Source organism: Theropithecus gelada, chromosome 6 (assembly GCF_003255815.1).
Source record: "Theropithecus gelada isolate Dixy chromosome 6, Tgel_1.0, whole genome shotgun sequence".
Lineage (NCBI taxonomy): Eukaryota > Metazoa > Chordata > Mammalia > Primates > Cercopithecidae > Theropithecus > Theropithecus gelada.
Window position 1 is genome coordinate 164,202,130 of NC_037673.1, and position 13,678 is coordinate 164,215,807.

A 13,678-nucleotide genomic window follows, 5' to 3' on the forward strand; every position below is an offset into this window, starting at 1 on the left:
CAAGCTTCACTGCAAAAGTGCAGCTTCAAGAGTCAGTGCAGTAAGGTGGAAGTGAATGGGATTGGGGATCTGTGCTTTTCAATAGAGATGAATGTCCTCTCTGCCAAGGTATTAATCTTTCCAGGTCTCCAGAACCTCTTTTGTAAAATGAGTCTGGAGAAGGTGACCACTAGTATTTTCCTATATTTCCTAATTTCTGTTATTTTAATTCAAAAGGCAAGCCATCTCAAATTTAGGAATGGGCTATTTGCTTGTAACCCAGCTGTTTGGAATTTTAGAGATTTTTCTCCAGACAGACCATATTCCTTCTGGATGGTCCACACAATAATTGCTCTTTGTCGGGTTCTTAACTGTGTGTCAAGCACTGAGATAAATGTTTTGCATGCTTTATTTCATTGAATGTGGCAACCCCCTGGGAGGTAGGAAATTTTATGATTCCCATTTTGCAGTTGAGGAAACTGAGGATCTGGGAAGAAAGAAAGACAGAGGAAGGGAGTGAGGGAGAGAGAGTGAGGAAAAAAATGAAAGAAAAGAAAGAGAAAGAGAGGGAGGAAGGGAGCAAGGGAGGGAGGGAGGAAGAAAGGGAGGAAGGGAGGAAGGAGGGAACCAGGGAAGGAGGGAAGGAGGGAAGGAGGGAGGAAGGAAGGGAAAGAGGGAGGGAGGGAGGGAGGGTGGGAAAGAAAGAAAAGAAAGCTTTCCCAGAGCCTCGTAGCTACTGAAAACCAGGGCTGGGACCTAGACCTGAAGCCAGGTCTGCTGCTTCCAAAGCTACTCTAATCACCATATTCTATTGTTCCTACAAAAGTCTAGTTTACCCACAATGCACCTCCTGAAATGTAGAGTCTGGCTTTGGAGAGAAGTAGGTTTTCTTTTTTCTGCCACTTTCACTGTAAGAGACAGAAAGCATGGTAATCAAGTGTTCTGAGCCAGAGTCCCCAAGTTCAAAGCCTAGCTCTGCCACTACTGGCAGAATAATCTTGGACAAGATACTTAATCTCTCTCTCCCATAGTTTCTTCAGCTATCAAAAGAGTATGATAAAAGTATCTGCCTCTAAAACTAGTATATTAAGTGACTAATACATTAAGCTGAACCATGTGAAACTGGTAATATTCTACCATATTTAATCTCCAGAAAGGGCAATTTCATGTCTAAATATTTAAAGTGCTTATTATAATAGTGCATGGCACACAGCAAGCACTATATTAGTGTTAGTTATTATCCTTATTGAAAATTGCCCCGAGGGTTTGCCGTTTCTGGGGTATAGTAGGGGCTCAATAGTTGCTGGTGAATTTATTGAATGAAGTAGAAATGCCCAGGAAACATCTGGGGTAGTCTGGGCTATGAAGACCTTCCAGGGTCGGGAGGAAGGCAGGTAGGGCAGGGGAGGAGGTTAGGGTTCTTAGATTTGAATAGATTTGAGACTCTCTTAGTATTGCCCTGGAATAAGGCAGGAAAGCTCAAAGCGAGAAGGACCCATTCCATAGGTCCAGTCACCCTAAAGTTTTTGTCCTTTGGCTTCTAAAGAAGCAAAGAAAAACCCTCAAGGCAGAGGCACTGGGGACTTAGGTCTTATGGTTTGCTTGTGTCTTGCTTTTTTTACAGCTAGAAATAATGAGAAAAGACAGACAAGGGAGAGCCTCCCTTCCAGCCTTTCCTCAGCTGCTGGTGTTTTTCCTTCCTAGACCACTGTGTGAGAGGAAGGGGAAAACGCAGAAATAATGGTGGATCTTTAGGAACAGAAAGACCAATGTTAGAGGTTAGGTGTAACCGAGTACAGAGTAATATTTACCCAGGTGTGGCAGTCATATCACTACATGGCTATGTGTAGCATGTGGACAATTCTGTATTACAATAGTTATGTTTATTTCAATGTATCACAAAAATCTTAACACATTAAGCTTTTTACTTCACAGATACTACGTTGGGATGAGGCTAAATGGATTAAAGTTTTTAAAAAATAGATTGCTATTTTTTCTTTCTTTTTAAATAATATTCCTTGTTGCATATATAACAACTTATGGGTTGCAAAAGAGGATTTATTTTTTCATACCTGTCTACTATAAGTCTTTGTCCACAAGTCAAACAAAAGCAAACACAAGTGCTAGAAAGGAGACTGATTTTAAATGTAGTTAAGAAATAACAGTCTAAGTGGAGCTTAGATTTCATGAAAACCATGAATGCAGTAAATGATGACTATGGTTAGGGAAGCACCAGAAATGCAGTTAGGATACATCTATGTATTCCTGGCTCTGGATCTTAGTAGTTAGGTGACAGTGGGCAAGTTATTTAATCTCTCTAAGTCTCAGTTTCCTCATGTGTAAAGTGAGGATACTTGCTACTTCAAAGGTGATTTTTTTTTAATGATCAAATGAGAAATGTCTTAAAAGCAGGTAGTAAGAATTCAGTAGACACTGTTTATGACTATTATCATTATTATTAGCTTGGCACACTCCCAGACCTCAATTAATTGTCGTTTTTTTAGATAGAAGTTTTCAAGCCATTCTTTCATTCAAATAAATATTTCTTAAACACTACTGTGTTCTAAAGCTTATGCTAGCTGTGGGGACAGATTTGAAAGAGGGGAAGGAAGACCTACTCTCACCTCTCAACGTGTTCATGGCTCAAAATTTGGAGGGAGAAGTCAGGCATGGTAGCTGTAATCACGCCTGTAATCCCAGCACTTTGGGAGGCTGAGGTGGGCAGATCACTTGAGGTCAGGAGTTCGAGACCAGCCTGGCCAACATGGTGAAACCCCGTCTCTACTAAAAATACAAAAAAATTAGCCAAGTGTGATTGCAGGCACCTGTAGTCCCAGCTACTCAGGAGGCTGAGGCAGGAGAATGGCGTGAACCCGGGAGGCGGAGCTTGCAGTGAGCTGAGATTGCGCCACTGCACTCCAGCCTGGGCGACAGAGCAAGACTCCGTCTCAAAAAAAAAAAAAATACAAAAATTAATCAAGAGTTGTAGCACGTGCCTATATTCCCAGCTACTTGGGAGGCTGAGGCAAGAGAATGAATCACTTGAACCTGGAAGACAGAGGTTGCAGTGAGCCGAGATGGCGCCACTCCACTCCAGCCTGGGAGAAAAAGTGAGACTCTGTCTCAAAAAAAAAAAAACTGGAGGGGGAGTAGGATGATCAATATATAAATAATTGCCATGTAAAACCATAAACTCTGTAAGTGGTGAGGTTATAAAATATCCAGGGAAGGCCAAGCGTGGTGGCTCATACTTGTAATCCCAGGACTTTTCAAGGCTGTGATGGAAGGATCACTAGAGCTCAGGAGTTTGAGACTAGCCTAGGCAACATAGTGAGACCACCCCCCCATCTCTATTAAAAAATTAAAAATAAAAATAATTTAAAAATAATAACTTTAAATGACGAGGAATGGTGGCACATGCCTGTAGTCCCAGCTACTTGGGAGGCTAAGGTGGGAGGATCACTTGAGCCAAGGAGACAGACAGCTGCAGTGAGCTATGATTGCACAACTGCACTCCAACCTGGGTGACAGAGGGAGACTCTATCTCAAAGAAAATAAATAAATAAATAACATGATAAAATGTCCAGAGAGCATGCAGGAGGATATCGGCCTAGAAAAATCCTGTCAGCCACTGTGGTCTAGGACCTGCTCTGTGAAATGTGTTCAGTATAACTGAAGAACTGAATTAATTTACATTTAACCGTTGAAAATTTAGCATCTGAACTGAGATGTGCTGTAAGTATAAAATACAAACCATATTTTGAAGACTTAGTGCAAAAAACAGTCTTTTTACTGTCTCATTAAAGATTTTTATGTTGATTTTATGTTGATAATATTTTGGATATATTGAGTAAAAGGCATAGTATTAAATTTTTTAACTTATTTAATGTGGTTACCAGAAAATTTTACATTTCGTAAGTGGGCCAGGTGCAGTGGCTCACACCTGTAATCTCAGTACTTTGGGAGCCGAGCAGATCACCTGAGGTCAGGAGTTTGAGACCAGCATGGCCAACATGGTGAACTCCTGTCTCTACTACAAATACAAAAATTGGCTGGGCATGGTGATGCATACATGTAATCCCAGCTACTCAGGAGGCTGAGGCATGAGAATCGCTTGAACCTGGGAGGCAGAAGTTGCAGTGAACTGAGATAGAACTGCTGCAATCCAGCCTGGGTGACAGAGGGAGACCCTTTCTTAAAAAAAAAAAAGTCATAAGTGGCTTGTGTTTTATTTCTATTGGACAGTGCTGATTAGAGCAGAATGCAAATGACATTCACAGTAGAGAACTCCAGATGATGTGGACATTTCAGAAGAGACCCAACTTCGGTTACCTTGGACAATTCTTTCTGACAGATCTAGAGCAAAGCTTAAAGGATCTGAGGCACGGATTCAAAGGCTATTTCTGGGGCTGCGGAAGAAGAGAAGTACTTCTGAGGTTTCGTCCTAACTACAGGACCTTGCTAGAGTTGCCAGATTTAGCAAACTTATAAATTAAAACCTGGCAACCCTAGACCTTGGGTATGTTGTAGAACTGCAACAAGCCTCGGTCTCTTCATCTTTAAAATTGAGATAAAAAGTAACTGCCTCGTGAGTGTCTTGCAAAGCTTAAATGAATCGAATGAGACTAGTAAGAGATGCATGAAGAAAGTTTAACCTAAAAGAGCTAAGGAATTAAAACAAATTGGGGGACTTTCCAAACGTGCCTATCTTTCTTTAGCTCTGAGCATGCAGGTAAGGGAGATCTCTCCCAGGCCAGTGTTGAGGGAGACACCAGCCCCTACCTGGGAGATGTATTAGGTTAGGCCTGGCTTGGGGACTTCCATAGAGTTAGGATCAGGCATGGGAGCATAAGCCATAAGGAGGAGGGGGACACATCATGACCATGTCGAATGTCATCCCAATGCCTTGTATAAGCCAGAAATGCCACAGCAGTCTGCAGTGCTGCTGCCAATTGACAGAATCATGTGCCTTTAGCACCAAAGAAATTTGTGTGACTTGAGTGTCACATAAAACCCTTAAAATTAGCTCCCTTGGGATTGGCATGGTGGCTTACGCCTGTAATCCCAGCACTTTGGGAGGCCGAGGCAGGCAGATCACCTGAAGTCAGGAGTTTGAGACCAGCTTGGCCAACATGGTGAAACCCCATCTCTATTAAAAATGCAAAAATTAGCTGGGCATGGTGGTGGGTGCCTATAATTCCAGCTACTCAGGAGGCTGAGGCTAGATAATCCCTTGAACGCAGGAGGCAGAGGTTGCAGTGAGCCGAGATCGCACCATTGCACTCCAGCCTGGGCAACAAGAGTGAAACTCCATCTAAAAAAAAAAGAAAAATAGCTCTGTTAAGTAAATTGTCACAAATTCAAAATAAGTCTAATTGTGTCATTTATCTAATTGCAGATGAAAATGCAGTCCCTTATAGATGCAAGTAGTTTACATTCCAAAAAGAAATTATCCTCCCCCACCCCACCCCAGATTAGCTCTTTCCTCACAAGAAGTTGACCATATTGACATTAAGCATATCAGAGGCTGAGGAAGACTGCCCCATTGCCCAGGTTTTCATTCTCTACTACCTAATCAGGCCCTAGGAGATAGAACTAATTTTTTTAACGTGATGTTTCTTTCCATCAGAATCAAGTTTTAAATGTTTCAGGTTAGCTATGTGAAATCCACTTAACTGAAAACCATTTGCAAAAAAGATCAAACCCAATTTGCTAATACAGGACTTTTTTTTATTTCTGAGTTTGAAAAAAATCTTGAGCTAACCATGTCAGAAATTAAAAATTGAAAAGGACTCTGGCAGCCTCCCCGTGTGCCTAATTTGGCTTTGCTGAACAAATGACCAAATTGGAATGAGAATTACATACAGGATTTGCTCAACATCCTTACTTCTTCAACTCATTTCTCACTCCTGAAAAAGTACCAAGTTCGCATGCAGGAGGGAGCATGTCTACATTGACCACAATGGCGTCAGACCAGGTAGAAATAGAAAAATGGTGATTTTAGATTCTAGCTGTGAATAAACTTCTGCAGTAGAAGACATTTGTCATAGAAACTCAGTTTAATGAATTTAGGATCAGAAAGGACCATAATTTTATTAACAGGTTATTTTGTTCATGCCCTATCTTGCAAAAAGTAGTAATAAAAATATTAAGTGGGTAAGAGGAGGAGGCTTCTCTGAAGTCCACCTCATTTTGTCTTAAATAAGGCATTGCATTGCACATAGACACCTGAATTTTCTGTCTTTCTTTAAGGAGATGGAAGAGGACAGTAGAGAGAGTACCAGAGAGTCAAAAGATCAAGGTTCAAATCCTGACTCAGTCAGCCATTAGCTGTCATGACCCTAGGCAAGTCATTTCACTTAAGTAGGGCTCAGAGTCACCATCTATCTATACAGCAAAAGTCTGGACCGGATGGCCTTTGAGGCCCACCTTAACAGTGCCTCTGCCATTCTAATGTGACACAGAAAAGGAAACCACAGAGGTTTCTCTGAAGGAGGGGGTTCGGGCAAATGAGAGAAGATACCTAGGTGACTAGAATCCCAGTCTTCACTGATGCTTGGTGTTGAGCTGATGGTTGTCAGCAGATGGAGTGGTAGTCAAGAGCTTCAGATGTCACACAGCTTAGGTTCAAATCCCACCTCTAACACTTACCAGCTGCATGTTACTTCAGCACTCTGAGCCTCAGTTTCTTCATTGCAAAATGGGAGAGCAATATATATCTCATAAAATTGGTAACAATTGCTTATCACAGAGCTTGGCATATGCTAAGGGCTCAATAAGATTGCCATTGTTACAAAACAACCCAAGACCCAGCAGGAGATGAAATGTTTCTTGAGTGCCTCCTGTGTGCCGGTTACCCCCAGATCGTCACCACTTTTGCACCTTCTCGACCCTATAAGGTCAGTGTGAGCAAGAAAACATGGCTAAGAGCACATACTTGGCTCTAAAACCAGCTGCCCCGCCTACCAGCCCTGTCAAAACCTTTATGCCTCCACTCCTTCCTCTGTAAAATGAGAATCATAGTTCTTACCTCTAGGTTTACTGTAAAGAGCAAATGAGGTGATGCGTATAGAGGGCTTAGAACAGTGGTTGACACTGAGTCAGTACGTCACAAAAATGTTAGTTGTTATCATAGCTAAGGAAAGTGAAGTTCAGAGAGGTAAATCTGTTTGCCCAAGGTATCCGCTTGTACGTAGTAGTGCAGAAATGTGAACTCTGATTGACATGAACCCAGGATATATATCCCAGAGATCCAGGATAGGGAGCTCCTTCTTCCTTTTACCTGGTTCCTATGGCCCCTTCTGGCCTGTTCCCCCAGTTTCAGAATGGCTGGCTGTGGACTCCAGAGTTCAGAACAGAGGGCTCACTGGGAGCAGTTTGTTGAGGGCTGCTGGGGACTTGGGAAGGGAAATGAAGCCCAACCCTCTCCTCCCTTGCTTGCTGCCACTGAGGGGAGAAACGTGCCCTAGGAATGGAGTATCTCGGGTGTCCTAATTGGCACTGACCCCCTTGCCACTCCTCCTTGCAGTAGGCTATTTTTCATGAGAGAGTTCTTTCTCTTTGTTCCAGCACGCATTGCACATCTACCGATCAATATGACATCTTATCCTCTAAAACATTCATAATGTCTGCTTCCTAGGATTCCGGTGGCCGCATGCCGCGTGCAGCCTGCATCTTCTTTCCTTTGTAGTTGGTGGTCTCACGGATCTGCCTCTCTTTAACGGGGCTGCTGGTTGCCATTCTCTGAAGAAAGACAAATATTGTTTGGGCTGTCAACAGTGAATGACAAGCTCGGAGGGGAGAAAGATCCATTTAGGTGTAGATGTGTGGATTGTGGGGATGTGTTTCGTTATCAGAAAAGCTCTTAAAATCCCAGACCATGATTTATTTGGTGAATAAAACCTACCGATATTATCATTCTCTAAAGGTATTTTGATCACATGGGTCCTTTCTTGGAGAAAGAAAGGCTTTTATTTCTTACTCAGGAAAAAATCGCAGCAGGAACGGGGTGGTCTGCGGTAGGAAATGACACCCTGTGTGGCTCACGGCTCCAGGCATGTGTTTATCTGCATGAGGCTGAGCTGACTTGGTGGACAATAGGGTGCCTAACTAGCATTGCCAGTCAGGTACGTTCCTGGCCACCCCGCACAAGGAAAAGAAAGTGGCCGTGAGCGCATGTGTCTGTCCTGTGTATTGATCTGCCCAGTGATGATGAGAGCTAGGGGGTGTGGTTAGAGGTCACCTCTGCACACCAGACGCCACACACTCACAGTGTCAACAGCACCCACCTGCAGTGCACCTGCAGCAGCGGGTTCCAGGAGACAAGGGGAGGGATGCCGCCAGTCAGGGAGCCCCACGCATCCTGAAGCTGCAAGGAGCCCCGTTTGTTTTCTGCAAACACAGCAATTGATTAATCTCGTACCACCTCCCACTCACTGTACCATCCTGAGCCTGTCATGAAAATACATTAATGCTCTGGTCTTTCCCTGTGGATTCCTCTTGTCTCAAGAACACACTGCTCCCTGGTCCCAGAGCTGCCTCACGCAACTATCACCTTGTTCTCATGGCAGACAAGAAGGAGGGGACAGAAAGCCTTGCTACTTTTGTGAGGGGCTAGAACTAGGAAGGCAGCAGGCAAAATCCCTGCTGAGGACAGTTTTGGGACTGTGGCTGTAAGATTTGAGTGCCTGTAAAGAGATGAATGCAGGCGGGTTTCTCCAATGCCCCCTCTCATTTTGATGATCCTGCCACGATTCTTGGATTGTATCTACCTCTCATCTTTCCTCTTCTCTGTAATTCCTGAGCCATAAGCTTTGCAACCATTTGGAGCTGGAACCTGGAAGTTGGACGGAGGCTAGTAAGTTTTCAGAACATTCTCAGGAGATAGGTGCACAAATCCCATTACCGTTAAAGGGATTTGTGGGTGTAACTTCCATGCGGTGCTTTGAAAATTCATTTCACTCAGTGTATTGCAACACTGTCTGGGAAAAATAAAAGAAATCACTTCACCAATGTGGTTAGAAAAGGATTTTGGGTAACCCTTTAAGATTTAAATTTTTAAATTCCTTTTAAGACTTACGCATTTCCAAGAATGTTATCCCACATGATTTTGTTTGCATTGCTTCTTTCAGGCTGAAGGTAATTTTGGCACTGACAGCATTCCTAAAAATAATATCATTAATACGTTGCAGTGGGCCCCCTCCTGCCTGAGGAAGAAGCACTGTATCAACTGCATCCCCGAAGGATGACAAGCAAACTGACAAGGAAAAAAATCACCAAACGTGTTGTTGACTGGCCTGACTGGCAATTGAAGTTGCCTAGCAGATTTATTTTACATTGACAATGGTGGTTCAAGTTAAATAGCAAACTAGTTGCTGACCAAGGACATATTCATAGAGACTAAAGGCTGCTTACAAAGGGAAGTGTGTATTCATGAGTGAACCTTGACAATGTTTAGTAAGTAAGTGATTCTGTAGCCTGCCTGTCCTGTTCAGTCTTGGCTAAATAGTGGTTCACTTGGAAACCTCACAGGGCCAATGTCCTCCAGTGAGAACTCTGAATGGAGTCTCTAGGAGGGCAGCATGGGAATTCAGAACTCTGACTCTGAAGTTACATGTGTCTGGGTCTAAATCCCAGATTTCCCACTTACTGGCTGAGTTGTCTTGGGCAAGTCACTTAACCTGTCTAAGCCTCAATTTCTTTATCTATAAAATATAGATTATATTACCACCTCATCGAGTGAGAATGAAGAAGAAAAAGTGAGTTTTCATCCTTTTCAGAATCCTCCAGCGTCATCCCTTCTCTTCCAAACAAAAGGCAAAGCTCCCCAAAGGCAGCTACCCCTTCACCCTGCCTGTCCCTTCACCTGCCACTCCCCCTTCCCACTAACTCCACTCCCCTGTGGCATGCTTTTCCCCAGACGTTAGCATAAACTGCTTTCTCGATTCCTTTATGTCTTTGCTCAAATGTTACCTATCACAAACGCCATCCTTGACCAGACTACGTTAAATGAAAAAAAGAAGAAATTTTCAATTCATCCCCTACTTCCAAGTGCCTCTGAACCCTAAACCCGGCTTTTCACTTCCGTGTTTAGTTTCTACACCTGCCCCTAGAATGTAGGTTCCATGACAGCGAGGATTTCGTCTTGTTAAAACTGCTTTACTCCTGGTGCCTAGGACGCATCTGACACCCAGTGGGTGTTTAGTAAATATGTGCTGAATGGTAAATTATGAATACATTATGCTGCATGCAAATAAGGAACCCAATACCTGGCACACGGTCAAAATGAACATTAATTGTCACTATCACCATTGAGTAGACTTACTCACATGTGTTAATTTTCACTGCTGATTGCAAAGGGGCCTTTGCAGGTTGCCTGTGCAAGTTCAGGGTAAGCAGTTGTGCATGTTAGCCCTGATTATTCCACTGTGGTTCTCTCCTCCCAGCAGTGGCACTTTTGGAATTGGTATATTTCCCCCAGGAGCCCTGGCATTGTTGATTTGATTGGCTGGTGCAGAGGCAGGGAAACCCAGCCCTGACCCTTTCTGTCATCCTACCTGGTCTCTGAATGAGCTCTGTCATCATCTCTAAGGCCCTTGTGAATCTGATGGCATGCTGAGCCCCAAGACCCAGCAGGCATGGCTTTCTCCTCCTGCTCCCTAAGCTCTGCGTGGCCTGAAGTCTTCCATTTTCAAAGGGAAAGCCCAATCTCCTCCTCGGGTTATGTATCGACAAGCCTGATCTTTAAAGGCACCCCCTGCTCCTGGGGGCCTGCTCAGCAAACACAGAGCATCCGTGGCCTCCATGTTTGCCCTCTTTGACAAGCGGGGGCTGAGCAGCTCTCTGGGAAGTATTGCTGACATATTGATTGACTCTCTTGTCAGGTTGATCCTCTGCCAGCCAATGAACACAGAAGGTTCTAAGTGGCACCCAGCAGGGCCCACACATTCCCTGATTACTATTTCAGACAACCCCCATTCCAAGTTGCCACTTTTCTGGCCCTATAATCTCCCTGTCCTGTGATTGCTGGAGAATCCTCAGTTACTTGCAACCAACCCCGCTCCCTTTCTCGGGCGTCACTCCCTCGGAGTATTGCCTTTGGAACCCACCTGGCCCAAAAACACAGCAACTTCAATAAGAAAATATCACACCCTCTCTCCATGTAGGTCTGTTTATTATCCTTACTGAAATCGGGGATCTGTGTGTGGTCCCACCATCCTGTCTTGGTTGCCTTTCAGAATGCCACGAAAGTTTTCGCCAATTAGCCAGAGGGATACTCTCAAAGTTTGGCTGCCTATTGTGTTTTAAGTGGCTGGCTTCCCAGCTACCACCTGGATTCCACGAGTTTCCACTCGGAGTCCTTCCCCATCCCATCCTTAGTGACCCATGGAGCCCGAGGGTCTCTCTGAAGCAGAGCCTGTCAGATCATGATGAATTGTACATTTTGGCTGTCAGTGACGGGGAGGAATGTTAGGGAGAGGTCCTCCCAAACTCATTTCACTTTTGACCCTCAGATGATCTGGACCAGACCTTTTGGGATGAACTGCTAGAGCATTCAAGGTGGGGCGGGAGAGGGAACCACCCCAGTGCATCCAGGATCTCTTGAGGAGTCCAGCATTTATGTGAAATCTTGATATGAAGCAGCAGTAACTCTGGCTACTCTGAGGTTTCTCAGCTTTCTTTTTTTTTAATTAATTAAATTTTTGTTAGAGATAGGGTCTTCCTATGTTACACGGGCTGGTCTTAAACACCCGGCCTCAAGCAATCCTCTTGCCTCAACCTCCCAAAGCGCTGGGATGATAGGTCTGAGCCACCCCATCCAGCTCAGCTTTCTAAGTCTGGTTCTGAGAGTAAATTAAAATTGGAGGTATTATGGCATCACATTTAAAGTGCTGTTTTTTGTTGTTTTTCATAGAAACAAATACAGTGGCCCAAAGTATGTGCTAATTCTCTCTGGCTGAGTTTCAGAAAGGATCCAATAAAACCTAAAGGAAAGCACAGAGATTTGCTGTATAAAAATGCCATTTCCTAGTTTCCTTATGGGTGAAAGTATCAGTCAAGGTAGCCTCAGACATGCTGCTGTAACAACAACCCCAAACTCTCAGTGGCTTACAACAGTAACAGTTCATGTCTTCACACATGCTGTATTCTATCACTGGTCAGCCATGGCTGTAGCCCACGTCATCTTCAGTGAAGACCCAGAATGACTGTGTGATAAAGTATGTGCTGAATTCAACAGGATAAAGATATCTAACCCCTCTCAGGAAGGAGTGTGGTCATTCACCAACCCCAATGAGATTATTATGAGTTTTGAAACAAAGATGAGGCTTGCTGAGACTCCATTGCCCATAGAATCTGTAACCAGATCACTGTGAAATATGAAGCAGATAGCCACCTCCCACAGTAATTTCCTTCTGATTCTAAAATCCCCCTGTTCTCAAACTTCACAGTCAATAGTTTCCTCATCTGTGAAATGGGGATAATAGTACCTACCTGTGAGTCTTAAGATAATGCCTTTAGAATGTCTACTGTGGTACCTGGCCATAGAAAAGGTTCAATGGTGGCGGGGCGCAGTGGCTCACGCCTGTAATCCCAGCACTTTGGGAGGCCGAGGTGGATGGATCACAAGGTCAGAAGATCGAGACCATCCTGGCTAACACGGCGAAACCCTGTCTCTACTAAAAACACAAAAACAAAATTAGCCAAGTGTGGTGGCGGCGCCTGTACTCCCAGATACTCAGGAGGCTGAGGCAAGAGAATGGCATGAACCCGGGAGGCAGAGCCTGCAGTGAGCGGAGATCGCGCCACTGCGCTAAAAGAAAAGGTGCAATGATTGGCAGCAGGTGTTGATATACTGATAACTAAAATATCCTTCCGTTTGCAAACTAGTCCGTATTGCTACCAGCACTGTTTTATCCTATCTTCTATGCCTCTGATTATGTATTTTTTTATTTATAAGCATATAACATCCTACAATCCAACCCCCCAAATTTGCCCCCCGTGTATCATTATCTATTCTAATAAATATTGATGGAGTGCCATTTATATTCAAGACACTGTCAGATCTTTTGGGGGTTGCAGATGTGTAACCTCTCTCTGGCCCTTAAGGAGCCATTATTCTACCTGTACAGGGAAACCTTTATAAAAGGTAAAGGGAGAGATTGATTGAGAGACTGATTTCTCAGCCCAAGCCATAGAGCAAATCAGTAGCAGAATAAGAAATAGGGCTCTCATTAGTCAGGAAACTCATTTACTTCACAGCTCCCTGGGGTCTTTATCCTAAGGACACTTTAGTCCCTCCCCACAGGCCAGAGAGAACATCTCGCTTTCTTACTCAAGTGAGAGAGAAGGAATGGCTGATCAAAAAAAAAAAGGGCCAACAAAAACCTATTTCAGACACTCCCAAAAAACAAGAGAAGGTGGTTATACCCCCGATATAATTCTCACTTATTTACTTAATGTTCAATTCAACAACAGAAAATATGCCCAAACTTGAGTTTCATTTTTGTTGCGTTGCTTCTTCTGGAAGGACAGGTCTCATATTCAGCAGATTTGGCTTTTCCCCTTCTCCACCTCCATCTCACTTTCTTATTTTTCTTCTCACTCCTGGGAGTTGTCTGAGAAGTTACTGGTGTACTCTGACCCTAACCCTTTTCACCTCATCTGTAGTTTTCTTATTTTCAGGATACTTTTAAAAAAT

General features: G+C 43.8%; 1 protein-coding gene and 1 pseudogene across 5 annotated transcripts in view; one reads left to right on the top strand and one right to left on the bottom strand.

Annotated features, from left to right (window-relative positions):
• TENM2 (teneurin transmembrane protein 2) overlaps positions 1–13,678 on the top strand; it is a 985,093-nt gene that overhangs the window by 751,237 nt on the left and 220,178 nt on the right. The gene's annotated exons all lie outside the window — the stretch shown is intronic.
• On the bottom strand, positions 1,990–2,104 carry LOC112627271 (annotated as a pseudogene).